The following is a 14,086-nucleotide window of genomic DNA, read 5'->3' as shown; positions in this document are numbered from 1 at the left end:
TTAAGTGTACAGATTACTAATTTACCTGAGATTAAATTTGCTACCAAAAATGTTCATTTCGATAGTGAGCTCGTGTGATGTGCACTGTGGCCACGATGAAACCTAATTTTGTGTTCGGTAAGAAAACTAGTTGAGCAAGTAATCCTGCCAGCATTCAGGTGGCTCGCAACGCCAGATCCATTACTGCTAACGTCTGGAATTTCCCCATTAGCGTCAAAACCGGAAAGGTATTCCTTTTACCTTGTATTTGTGTCGTCACTTTGGTGAGCGGTGCACGTGCTGATAAAAGCTTTTGTTTCCCCTATTGCGTTCTCTGACGGGGAGGGATGTGCGTGATGACTAACACCGCGCTACCTTCCCTCTTACCTACAGGAATGACTCACACGATTGCAGACGTACATCCCTAATGAGATTCTCACGTAGCTCGCCCTCGAATGGCGACTAACTGGCGCAGAAGCACGATTCTTCGACTTTTTTTATGCATACACTTTTTGTCTTAAACGAAAGACACAAATCCACTGTCATCGAAGGTTGCCCTTACAGTTGCCAGTTTTCTACTGTAAAAAATATCCCACGAAGTATATCAACAAGAGCAATGAACAGGGTGGAAAGTTCTAAGTTTTTAGACGGGCATATTGATGAAAACTTCAAATGGAAAAGTCGAATAGCAGACCTGCTAAAAATTAAAAGTTCGGCTACTTTTGCTAGAAGAATAATTGTCACCCATGTTGATATCGACGTCAGTAAGCTAACGTATTTGCATACTTCCGTTGACTGAAAACAAACGGGATAATATTCTGGGTAGCTCTCCACTTAGACAAGAAGTATTAAACGCAAAACAGAAATGTGTGAAGTGCACACACGTATATCTTACACGCTTCTCTTTAAGCGACTGAGAATATTGACTACAGCATCACAGATAAACAGAATGTTTATAAATTGCGTCCGTAAGTGAAGCAAAATATTAGAAAATGTCAATATGAACGTGAGTTCAAATACCCGTCGTTAGTGAGTTACGAAAGGTGTTCCTGTAATGACCGCTGATTATTTCAGACGAACATTTTTAATTACACTCTTCTCTACATATAGTCTTGGTATTTGTTTTTAGTTTGCCTGATTGTCTTTCGTTCGACAGCACGTGTGCGGTGGAATCATTGACGATCACCTTATTGGCCCCAATTTATTCCCAAAACGGCTTAAGCCTAATTTACACGACGACATTGGGTTACGCCATTCGTTGTGTGGAATGAATTGCACGCAAATGGTTTCATATTTGACTGTAGACACGGCGAAACCACTATATACTTCAGTTTCGTCGTTTTGTGTGTTCCTGAGTCGTGTCTGAAATGAAAGTTTTGGCTGCTGCACGTCGCACGAGTTGTGATAAAGTTAAAGATCGTTGCTGCATAAGAAAAAACAAGAAACTTGTTTCGATTCGTGACTGGATGATGAAAAGACGTCAGCTCGGTTGCTCAGCATCCTTGCTGAAATAATTTGTAATGGAAGACCCAAGAAGTTCTTTAACTTATCTTAGAATGTCACCAGAACTGTTAACGTTTCTTCTAAATAGAGTTAATTATGCGATAAGTAATAAAGATATTGTAATGCATGAAGCACTGTCGCTAGATCTGAAATTACATATCACACTGCATGCATTACAATCGAGAACACTCGGCATGCCATAAGATGCGGTTTTAGTTGGTGATGACGCTTTTTAACACTAATAATTATTAACATTAATAGCAGTAATTATTCGAAGCAAGCCGCATTAAGAAGAGAATGGTTTTCAAACTACTCTCTTGAAGATACATATGTACAGTGACAATATTTCAAAATTTGTGAATGGGGAGCACTGCTGCAAGTTTTAAATAGATGAATATTGAATAAAGAATGTAGGTTCTTGATTTGCCTAGCCTTCCCTCCGGTCAACAATATTCCTTAAATAATAAAAAAAAAAGTGGGACAACTCAAATGATAGGATTTAGTCTTGTAGACAAGAGCGTTTCTACAGCTAGAATTAAATTTCCTTGTATTTTTCTTTATTCTGCTGTATATGTGCTCTTAATTCAATAAATTTTGCCCTGCAGATCAGATATTATCGAACTATCTATGTTCTGATTGCACATGACGGTCTCAGGAGCAACAATATGTTGCTTATTTTTGAAACCATCACTGAAATCCCACAAACACCCATGCAAAGCACAGATATCCAAAAACCGAACATTATTCTCCGTTCCCCACTTCATATTTCAATTTGTCTGCACTGTACGAACACTCGTAGCCTCAAAACTCATGGAACTAGTGTTGCCAACGTTGGAACACGCAGAAACTGTTTAGTTTCACCTACGAGCTGCGCAAACGCGCGGCGCGCATACGCAGTGGCCGGTATCGCAGTTGCCTGCAACCTAGTGTCGTCGTGTAAACTAGGCATTATTGGACTGGTTTCTCAGAAATTAGGTGCTTCGTTTTCGTGGTAATGTAGGTCTAGACATAAGCCAACGAACGTGATTTACGTACGATAGTGGTTCACCTCACTTTACGTCAGCCGTCCGTCGATATATCGATAGCCAGTTTCTAAGTCGATGAATTGGTCGAGAGAGATCCACTGCATGTCACACCCGATCACCAGATTCAAATTAAATAGATTCTTATCTCTATGGACATTTAAAACACTTGGTGTATTCAATTCCTGTAAGCTACTGTCGATGTTCTGCGGGAGTATATATGGACCTGAACAAATTCTACGTACTACAGAAAATTTCAACAGAGTACGGCAAAGCATGGAACGCAGGCTCACGACATGCATCGAAACGGGAGGAGGTCATATCGAGCAATTTTTGTAAATGTACGTGGTTAACTGCAACACATGGAAAATTAGCAATGAACCCATGTAAATCGGTGATGAAGGATTTACGGACCCATCTTCATATGGAATTTTCGTAAGGTTTTGGCGTTAGAAAAACGTCTATACGTTTATGTACACCCATTTTTATAAACGTCTGCTTTTATTTACTTGTGAAATTTATCGACAATCCATTTGTGTTTGAAATATTCACAGATACCACACTAGGAGAAAAGAAAAAGTTCAGCAATACGGTTTAATGACTCTAACTTCGGCATAGATTGGGGTAAAGTATGCAGCTGTTAATTACTTTGATAATCTGCCCATGGAAATAAAATATATGACAGAGAACAGAAGTGTGTCCCAATGTAAATCAGTCCTTAGCTACTCCTTCTATATCACAGAGGAATTCTTCAATAAAAACAGATATCCATTTATACAGTAAAACAGCTGTAATCAGCCAACATGTTGTCAAGTAAACCTTTTTTTATAAATAGGTGTTTTACGTCTGTTCATTAGACAGTTTCACGTCATAACGTTTATCGCAAAAAATGATCTCTGCAACACGGAACTAACTAACTGTGTTCTTGTTGTCATCTACAATGGTGCTTAACAGTCCACTTGAATAGGTAATGACTCTAGGAACCTTATGTCATTTTTAACAAAGGAAAATTCTAAGACATGACCAACCATTAATTTGACAGAAATCTGCACTGGGAGATTACAGCAATCGCAGAGTGTTGCAGAGCTTTCCCACAATGGCATTTCTTTGAAAGTTGCCGATTACTGGCAGATTTTTTATCAGTGTTTTAAAAGGTGTTACTTAGCTGGTTTGAAAATTTGGAGTTGCTAATAGAATATATCAGATTAACCATGTGGCTATCCAAAAAAGATTCCAGAACGGTATTAAAGATATTAGAACTTTTAGGGGCGCCGATTGTGACACAGACCGAGTGTTAACCATATCAAAAGTTTGAAAAAATTGAAAAGAAAAATCAATGGAAATAGAGCAGAAATTACTAGATATAACTTAGGAAATCTGGCCGAAGAATCAACAAGAGAAAACTTTACCAAAGAAATGGAAAGCAACCTAACAAAAACTAAACTGTCCAACAGGGAACAACAAGATGTTGAAAGCAGATGGAGACATCTGAAGAACAGTATTCAGGAAGTATCTTCCAAAATTGTAGGGAAAAGAAAACGACATAACAAAAACTGGTTTAACACAAAGTGCCAAGAAGAAGTTCTGGAGAGAAGAAATGGGAGAAAGGTGTGAATTACAGAAAGGGACACTATGACACTGAAGGAAAGACACTGCAAAATCTGACAGGAAACACTACGAACCCTAAGACAAGATAAAGGGGAATTCTACAACAGTATGGCAAAAGAAGCAGAGGTTGATTTCAAGCAGCATAGAGCAAGGCAGGTGTATGAAAATATTAAATCTTTGGGTAAATTTGATAAAAGAGGACCATTTATAAAGGATCAGCATGGGAAAATACTGACCAACAAGAGTGACATACAAAAAAGATGGAAGACATACTTTTCACATTTAATCAACTGCAAATTTGAAGAACCTGATACCGTCGATGTACAAGTTACCACCCCATCAGTAGATGAAATACAACAAGCCATATAGAAATTAAAGAATAACAAGACGTGTGGTGAAGACCAGATATACGCTGAATTATTAAAGAATGGAGGACCACAACTGGAAGTAGAACTACAATCTTTAATAGAAACCATTTGGAAGATAGAAACAATACCTGCAGACTGGAAAACCGCAATTATATGCTCCATATTTAAAAAGGAATATAACATGAATTGCTTTACTGGATGTTACTTATAAAATCCTATTAAACAGATTGATCACAGTTTATTGAAGAATTAATTGGTGACTGCCAATGTGCTTTCCGCATAAACAGATCCACATTAGATCATCTTTTCACTCTAAGACAGATAACTGAAAATGCATGGGAATTCAATATAGATGTACACATATCATTTGTAGAGTTTCGTATAGGAGGTGTAATTTCGAGTTTTAGTTACTGTAATCGTAAATTCAGGCATATTGTAGCGCAGTCGTTAGGCATTTGTACAGGTTAGTTCATACATTCTTTGCGTGTTTCCTTTGCGTTATCTAGGCACGGACTCGTGTTTCAGTAACTGTTGTTCAACATAGATTAGAATGGACAGGGACTGTGATTGCTGTGTTCGGATGAGGGCTAAGTTGGCATTCCTTCGCCCACAGCTGCAGGCGGTGCTGACTTCAGTTGTGCAACTTGAGGCTGTTGCCAATAGGCACCACAGTGGGGAGCCGACTTGGGTATCACAGGGATGTTAACCTCGTCCTGTCTGTCCCCAGATAGGTCTGCCGCTGTGGTCGCCCCGGTTGCTGCCCGCAGTGGGGCTGAACCCTCGCCTGTGGTTGATTGGGAGGTCGTTCCAAGGCATGGCAGGCAGCAAATGACGTCCCAGGAGGCTGATCAGAAAGCCTCCCCTGTGCGTCTGACAAACAGGTTTCAGGTACTGTCTCTGGCTGAGCCAGATGCAGCTGCCTGCCCTGTTTCAGAGGATGATTCTCAGCCTTCAAGGTCCAGGCAATCGCAGAGGGTGGGCTTATTGGTAGTTGGGAGCTCCAATGTTAGGTGCGTAATGGGGCCCCTTAGGGATATGGCGGCTAAGGAGGGGAATAAATCCAGTGTGCACTCCGTGTGCATTCCTGGTGGAGTCATTCTTGATGTGGAAAGGGTCCTTCCGGATGCCATGAAGAGCACAGGGTGCAGTCAGCTGCAGGTGATGGCACATGTCGGCACTAATGTGTGTTGCTTTGGATCTGAGGAAATTCTCTCTGGATTCCAGTGCCTATCTGAATTAGTGAAGGCTGCCGGTCTTGCTTACGAGATGAAGGCAGAGCTCACCATCTGCAGCATCGTTGACAGAACCGACTGCGGACCTTCGGTGCAGAGCCAGGTGGAGGGTCTGAATCAGAGGCTCAGACGGTTTTGCGACCGTGTTGGCTGCAGATTCCTTTACTTGCGCCATAGGGTGGTGGGGTTTCGGATTCCGCTGAATAGGCCAGGAGTTCACTACACTCAGCTGACGGCTATACGGGTAGCGGAGGCTGTGTGGCGCGGACTGGGCGGTTTTTTTAGGTTAGAAGGCCTCGGGAAAGTACGGGGTGGGCTGCAATCTCAAAGGGTGCATGGCAAATACAGGACGTGTCTGGATCAAGGAACAGTCGGAATTGTAGTTGTAAATTGTTGTAGTTGTGCTGGGAAAGTCCCTGAGCTTCAAGCGCTAATAGAAAGCACAGAAGCTGAAATCGTTATAGGTACAGAGAGCTGGTTAAAACCTGAAATAAGTTCTGCAGAAATTTTTACGAAGTCTCAGACGGTGTTCAGGAAAGATAGATTAGGCAGAATTGGTGGTAGAGTGTTTGTGTCTGTCAGTAGTGGTCTATCTTGTAGTGAAGTCGAAGTAGATACTCCGTGTGAATTGGTATACTTAACAGCCGAACTAAGTTAATAATTGGCTCCTTCTACCGACCCCCAGACTCCGATGATATAGTTGCTGAACAGTTCAGAGAACATTTGAGTCTCGTAACAAATAAATACCCCACTCATACGGTTATAGTTGGTGGGGACTTCAACCTTCCCTCGATATGTTGGCAAAAATACTTGTTCAAAACCGGTGGTAGGCAGAAAACATCTTCCGAGATTGTCCTAAATGCTTTCTCCGAAAATTATTTCGAGCAGTTAGTCAACGAACCCACGCGAATTGTATTGGTTGCGAAAACACACTTGACCTCTTAGCCACAACCCAGAGCTAATAGAGAGCATCATGGCTGATACAGGGATTAGTGATCACAAGTTCGTTGTAGCTAGGCTCAATACCGTTTCTTCGAAATCCACCAGAAACAAACGCAAAATAATTTTATTTAAAAAAAGCGGATAAAGTGTCACTAGAAGCCTCCCTAAGAGACAATCTCCATCCCTTCCGAACTGACTATGCAAATGTAGATGAGATGAGGCTCAAATTCAAAGATATAGTAGCAACAGCAATTGAGAGATTCATACCTCATAAATTGCTAAGAGATGGAACTGATCCCCCATGGTACACAAAACAGGTCCGAACGCTGTTGCAGAGGCAACGGAAAAAGCATGCGAAGTTCAGAAGAACGCGAAATCCCGAAGATTGGCTAAAATTTACAAATGCGCGAAATTTGGCACGGAATTCAATGCGAGATGCCTATAATAGGTTCCACAACGAAACATTGTCTCGAAATTTGGTAGAAAATCTGAAGAACTTCTGGTCGTATGTAAAGTATACAAGCGGCAAGACGCAGTCAATACTTTCGCTGTGCAGTGCCGATGGTACTGTTACCGACGACTGTTCCGCTAAAGCGGAGTTATTGAACGCAGTTTTCCGAAATTCCTTCACCAGGGAAGACGAATAGAATATTCCAGAATTCGAAACACGAACAGCTGCTAGCATGAATTTCTTAGAAGTAGATACCTTAGGGGTTGCGAAGCAACTCAAGTCGCTTAATACGGGCAAGTCTTCAGGTCCAGATTGTATACCGATTAGGTTCCTTTCAGATTACGCTGATGAAATAACTCCCTTCTTAGCAATCATATACAACCGCTCGCTCACCGATAGATCTGTACCTACAGATTGAAAAATTGCGCAGGTCGCACCAGTGTTTAAGAAGGGTAGTAGGAGTAATCCATCGAACTACAGACCTATATCATTGACGTCGGTTTGCAGTAGGCTTTTGGAGCATTACTGTATTGAAACATTATGAATCACCTGGAAGGGAACGATCTATTGATACGTAATCAGCATGGTTTCAGAAAACATCGTTCTTGTGCAACGCAGCTAGCTCTTTATTCGCTATCGACAGGGGATCTCAGGTTGATTCCGTATTTCTGGATTTTCGGAGGGCTTTTGACACCGTTCCTCACAAGCGACTCCTAATCAAGCTGCGGGCCTATGGGGTATCGTCTCAGTTGTACGACTGGATTCGTGATTTCCTGTCAGGAAGGTCGCAGTTCGTAGTAATAGACGGCAAATCATCGATTAAAACTGAAGTGATATCAGGTGTTCCCCAGGGAAGCGTCCTGGGACCTCTGCTGTTACTGATCTATATAAATGACCTGGGTGACACTCTGAGCAGTTCTCTTAGGTTGTTCGCAGATGATGCTGTAATTTACCGTCTAGTAAGGTCATCCGAAGACCAGTATCAGTTGCAAAGCGATTTAGAAAAGATTGCTGTATGGTGTGGCAGGTGGCAGTTGACGCTAAATAACGAAAAGTGTGAGGTGATCCACATGAGTTCCAAAAGAAATCCGTTGAAATTCGATTACTCGATAAATAGTACAGTTCTCAAGGCTGTCAATTCAACTAAGTACCTGGGTGTTAAAATTACGAACAACTTCAGTTGGAAAGACCACATCAATAATATTGTGGGGAAGGCGAGCCAAAGGTTGCGTTTAATTGGCAGGACACTTACAAGATGCAACAAGTCCACTTACGAGACAGCTTACACTACACTCGTTCGTCCTCTGTTAGAATATCACTGTGCGGTGTGGGATCCTTACCAGGTGGGATTGACGGAGGACATCGAAAGTGTGCAAAAAAGGGCAGCTCGTTTTGTATTATCACGTAATAGGGGGAAGAGTGTGGCAGATATGATACGCGAGTTGGGATGGAAGACATTAAAGCAAAGACGTTTTTCGTCGCGGCGAGATCTATTTGCGAAATTTCAGTCACCAACTTTCTCTTCCGAATGCGAAAATATTTTGCTGAGCCCAACCTACATAGGTAGGAATGATCATCAAAATAAAATAAGAGAAATCAGAGCTCGAACAGAAAGGTTTAGGTGTTCGTTTTTCCCGCGCGCTGTTCGGGAGTGGAATGGTAGAGAGATAGTATGATTGTGGGTCGATGAACCCTCTGCCAAGCACTTAAATGTGAATTGAAGAGTAATCATGTAGATGTATATGTAGATTTCAAAAAGGCCTACAATAGCATACACCGACATACTTCTAAATATAACGATGGAATTTGGAAAACCATCAAAGCTGTTACTGAATAAGGACGCAGTGCACTGTCGGCATTTAGAATCCTTGGTGACATAAATAGAATTTTAAGAAAGTGTTTATGACCACGTTATTTTGTCTCGGTTGCCGATGTAATTTTGCAACTCATGTGAATATGTTGATATTTCACTCATTATGTGAAGTTACACTACTGGCCATTAAAATTGCTATACCACGAAGATGACGTGCTACAGACGCGAAATTTAACCAACAGGAAGAAGATGCTGTGATATGCAAATGATTAGCTTTTCAGAGCATTCACACAATTTGGCGCCGTTGGCGACAGCTACAACATGCTGACATGAGGAAAGTTTCCAACCGATTTCTCATACACAAACAGCAGTTGACCGGCGTTGGCTGGTGAAACGTTGTTGTGATGCCTCGTGTAAAGAGGAGAAATGCGTACCATCACGTTTCCGACTATGATAAAGGTCGGATTGTAGCCTATCGCGATTGCGGTTTATCGTATCGCGACACTGTTGCTCGCGTTGGTCGAGATCCAATGACTGTAGCAGAATATGGAATCGGTGGGTTCAGGAGGGTAATACGGAACGCCGTGCTGGATCCCAACGGCCTCGTATCACTAGCAATCAAGATGACAGGCATGTTATCCCCATGGCTGTAACGGATAGTGCAGCCACGTCTCGATCCCTGAGTCAACAGATGGAGACGTTTGCAAGACAAAAACCATCTGCACGAACAGGTAGACGACGTTTGCAGCAGCATGGACTATCAGCTCGGAAACCATGGCTGCGGTTACCCTAGACGCTGCATCACAGACAGGAGCGCCTGCTATGGTGTACTCAATGACGAACCTGGGTACACGAATGGCAACACGTCATTTTTTCGGATGAATTCAGGTTCTGTTTACAGCATCATGATGGTCGCATCCGTGTTTGGCGACATCGCGGTGAACGCACATTGAAAGCGTGTATTCATCGTCGCCATACTGGCTTATCACCCGGCGTGATGGTATGGGGAGCCACTGGTTACACGTCTCGGTCACCTCTTGGTCGCATTGACGGCACTTTGAACAGTGGACGTTACATTTCAGATGTGTTACGACCCGTGGCTCTACCCTTCATTCGATCCCTGCGAAAGCCTACATTTCAGCAGGATAATGCACGGCCGCATGTTGCAGGTCCTGTACGAGCCTTTCTGGATACAGAAAATGTTCGACTGCTGCCCTGTCCAGCACATTCTCCAGATCTCTCACCAATTGAAAACGTCTGGTCAATGGTGGCCGAGCAACTGGCTCGTCAGAATACGCCAGTCACTACTCTTGATGAACTGTGGTATCGTGTTGAAGCTGCATGGGAATCTGTACCTGTACACGCCATCCAAGTTCTGTTTGGCTCAATGCCCAGGCGTATCCAGGCCGTTATTGCGGCCAGAGGTGGTTGTTTTGGGTACTGATTTCACAGGATCTATGCACCCAAATTGCTTGAAAATGTAATCACATGTCAGTTCTAGTATAATATACACTCCTGGAAATTGAAATAAGAACACCGTGAATTCATTGTCCCAGGAAGGGGAAACTTTATTGACACATTCCTGGGGTCAGATACATCACATGATCACACTGACAGAACCACAGGCACATAGACACAGGCAACAGAGCATGCTCAATGTCGGCACTAGTACAGTGTATATCCACCTTTCGCAGCAATGCAGGCTGCTATTCTCCCATGCGTAGAGATGCTGGATGTAGTCCTGGGGAACGGCGTGCCATGCCATTTCCACCTGGCGCCTCAGTTGGACCAGCGTTCGTGCTGGACGTGCAGACCGCGTGAGACGACGCTTCATCCAGTCCCAAACATGCTCAATGGGGGACAGATCCGGAGATCTTGCTGGCCAGGGTAGTTGACTTACACCTTCTAGAGCACGTTGGGTGGCACGGGATACATGCGGACGTGCATTGTCCTGTTGGAACAGCAAGTTCCCTTGCCGGTCTAGGAATGGTAGAACGATGGGTTCGATGACGGTTTGGATGTACCGTGCACTATTTAGTGTCCCCTCGACGATCACCAGTGGTGTACGGCCAGTGTAGGAGATCGCTCCCCACACCATGATGCCGGATGTTGGCCCTGTGTGCCTCGGTCGTATGCAGTCCTGATTGTGGCGCTCACCTGCACGGCGCCAAACACGCATACGACCATCATTGGCACCAAGGCAGAAGCGACTCTCATCGCTGAAGACGACACGTCTCCATTCGTCCCTCCATTCACGCCTGTCGCGACACCACTGGAGGCGGGCTGCACGATGTTGGGGCGTGAGCGGAAGACGGCCTAACGGTGTGCGGGACCGTAGCCCAGCTTCATGGAGACGGTTGCGAATGGTCCTCGCCGATACCCCAGGAGCAACAGTGTCCCTAATTTGCTGGGAAGTGGCGGTGCGGTCCCCTACGGCACTGCGTAGGATCCTACGGTCTTGGCGTGCATCCGTGCGTCGCTGCGGTCCGGTCCCAGGTCGACGGGCACGTGCACCTTCCGCCGACCACTGGCGACAACGTCGATGTACTGTGGAGACCTCACGCCCCACGTGTTGAGCAATTCGGCGGTACGTCCACCCGGCCTCCCGCGTGCCCACTATACGCCCTCGCTCAAAGTCCGTCAACTGCACATACGGTTCACGTCCACGCTGTCGCGGCATGCTACCAGTGTTAAAGACTGCGATGGAGCTCCGTATGCCACGGCAAACTGGCTGACACTGACGGCGGCGGTGCACAAATGCTGCATCCAGTCCCAAACAGTCCCAACACCGCGGTTCCTGGTGTGTCCGCTGTGCCGTGCGTGTGATCATTGCTTGTACAGCCCTCTCGCAGTGTCCGGAGCAAGTATGGTGGGTCTGACACACCGGTGTCAATGTGTTCTTTTTTCCATTTCCAGGAGTGTATTTGTCCAATGGATACCCGTCTATCATCTGCATTTCTTCTTGGTGTAGCAATTTTAATGGCCAGTAGTGCATTATTTAACAGTAGTTATACCTAAATTCCTTCTTTTCGCGTGCAAAAATGGTTCAAATGGCTCTGAGCACTATGGGACTTAAAATCTGAGGTCATCAGTCTCCCAGAACGAACTACTTAAACTTAACTAAGCTAAGGACATCACACATATCCATGCCCGAGGCAGGATTCGAACCTGCGACCGTAGCGGTCGCGCGGTTCCAGACTGTAGCGCCTAGAACAGCTCGGCCACTCCAGCCGGCTTTCGCGTGCATCTTTCTTTCAAGGCTCTGGGAGAAACACGAGCAGAAACGTTACCTAGATAAACTGGTGACTCGCCCTACGATGCTATTGCCTTTGCCTTCCAGTTGATGTGTCAGCCCAACCACGTCTAGCTAAGCGTGATAGGCACCGGTTTTAAATTAAACTTTTCTCCCATATTCCACTTTTGTTGGTAGTTTCTCTTAGCTGCGTCGTCAAGCTGGAGCATCCAATCAGCCTGATGTGACTGCTCCGTGTAACATGAATTTTCGCATAATACAGCAATCGGATTCACATTCAAAGTAGATAAATCCTAGGGTCTAATTTTTGTAATTACTCTGAAAGTAATAAACGGATTTTGAAGGATGAAACGCCATTAAATTCGTCTCTTTTAGAATCGTGATACTGGCAAGTAGAAATTACTATAGTTCCACTTGAAAAGCGAAGTTGATACGGATATCTTTGTAGCTAATACAGCAATGAAAAAGAGACCATATGTCACTTGGTGAGGATTTTTTAAAATTCATTTGGGTGAAAACAGAATTACGATATCTTATACTATTAGTAGTCAGTCTTCTTTATCTGCCGCCCACTTTTGTACCTCTGTTAGCAGTTATTTGTTACTGACCTCTGGTTCCACAATAATGGTGGCTTAAAATGTAGATAAGTGACTTTACTTTATAAAATTCATAAAGCAAAATTATAGAAACGTAAAGCAAATAATAATAATTATTAGCACACACTTTGTGAAAATTTTATGAAAAGCTAATGAAAACGTTTTTATAGCCCATACGTCCCACCACGAAAGCTGAGACGGCCACTAATGGGCGGTAGGGACAGGTTGACTGCCACTGTCTTAAGCAGTCCAGAAAATATAAGGTGAACAGCTTGGTTGAGTCACTGTATGTACCATATTTTTCTTATTATAGTTGATTTTGAGGCCTTCACCTGGAGTTGCTCGATACTTCCGATTACCTGTAGAAGACGACATGCATTACAGCACAATGCCATGATAGTAAAACAATGGTTATTCAGATAAGATCGAATAACACGCATTCTTTCAGTCTCTCCAGTTACAGAAATTGTTCTGGGGTTGCTGAAAATAGTTTTGTTGCTGTGGAATCTCTTTGCTTAACGCCTTTTTCAGTTCTGAATTTGCCTCTACAGTGATGCAGTCTTATTGCAGCTGAAACAGGTTGAACGAGTGCCCCGTGTCTCAGGAGGTGCTAGTGCTGATTTTATTGGAACTCATTTAAAAGCTTTCTCAAAATCTATGAATTCCAGGCAAAGTGATAGCTAAGAATCATTTAACCACATCATGATTTCGTTCCCGTCTTGTGAATCGTGCGATTTACTGCTTCTTCCTCTGAAGTCAGCTTGAAATCCATTGTTTGTTACGTGACATCTGTTGTAATTGTGGCGAGGACATTGTATGACACGATAAATAGGAAGGTTAGAGTTTAGTTCGCGTACAGTAATGACTGCAACTAGTCGCCTGTCTTGATGTAGAATGTTTATATCTCCATTACTAATTTCCAGTCGCTTAGCGACTCATCAGATGCTACAGTTCTTAGAGATCGTTTATAACAATATGAGACTCGTTGTGCATATTAATTAAAGAACACTACACACACTTGACCCTGACGTCCACGTGCTTTATAGCACATAAATAGTATTGGTAAACACAAATTCTATCATCAAGAAAGCCGACGGGTAGCACTCGTTTCTTTATTAACAGATACACATTATGTAAATTGACGAAAGAACTACTACATAATAATGATTGTACCAAACAGTATCAATCGCGTTTCTTCATTGATGTGAGTGCTTTCTTTCAGTAGACCGTGATCAGACAAATCTGAAGGAAAAGTGACGTGGGAAAAGCGATAGAGACTTTTTTTACGATCAGTATATAGCAATCGCTCCAGTTATATA

This window comes from Schistocerca nitens, chromosome 5 (genome assembly GCF_023898315.1).
Source record: "Schistocerca nitens isolate TAMUIC-IGC-003100 chromosome 5, iqSchNite1.1, whole genome shotgun sequence".
Taxonomy (NCBI): Eukaryota; Metazoa; Arthropoda; class Insecta; order Orthoptera; family Acrididae; genus Schistocerca; species Schistocerca nitens.
Note: the sequence above shows the minus strand (reverse complement) of the source record.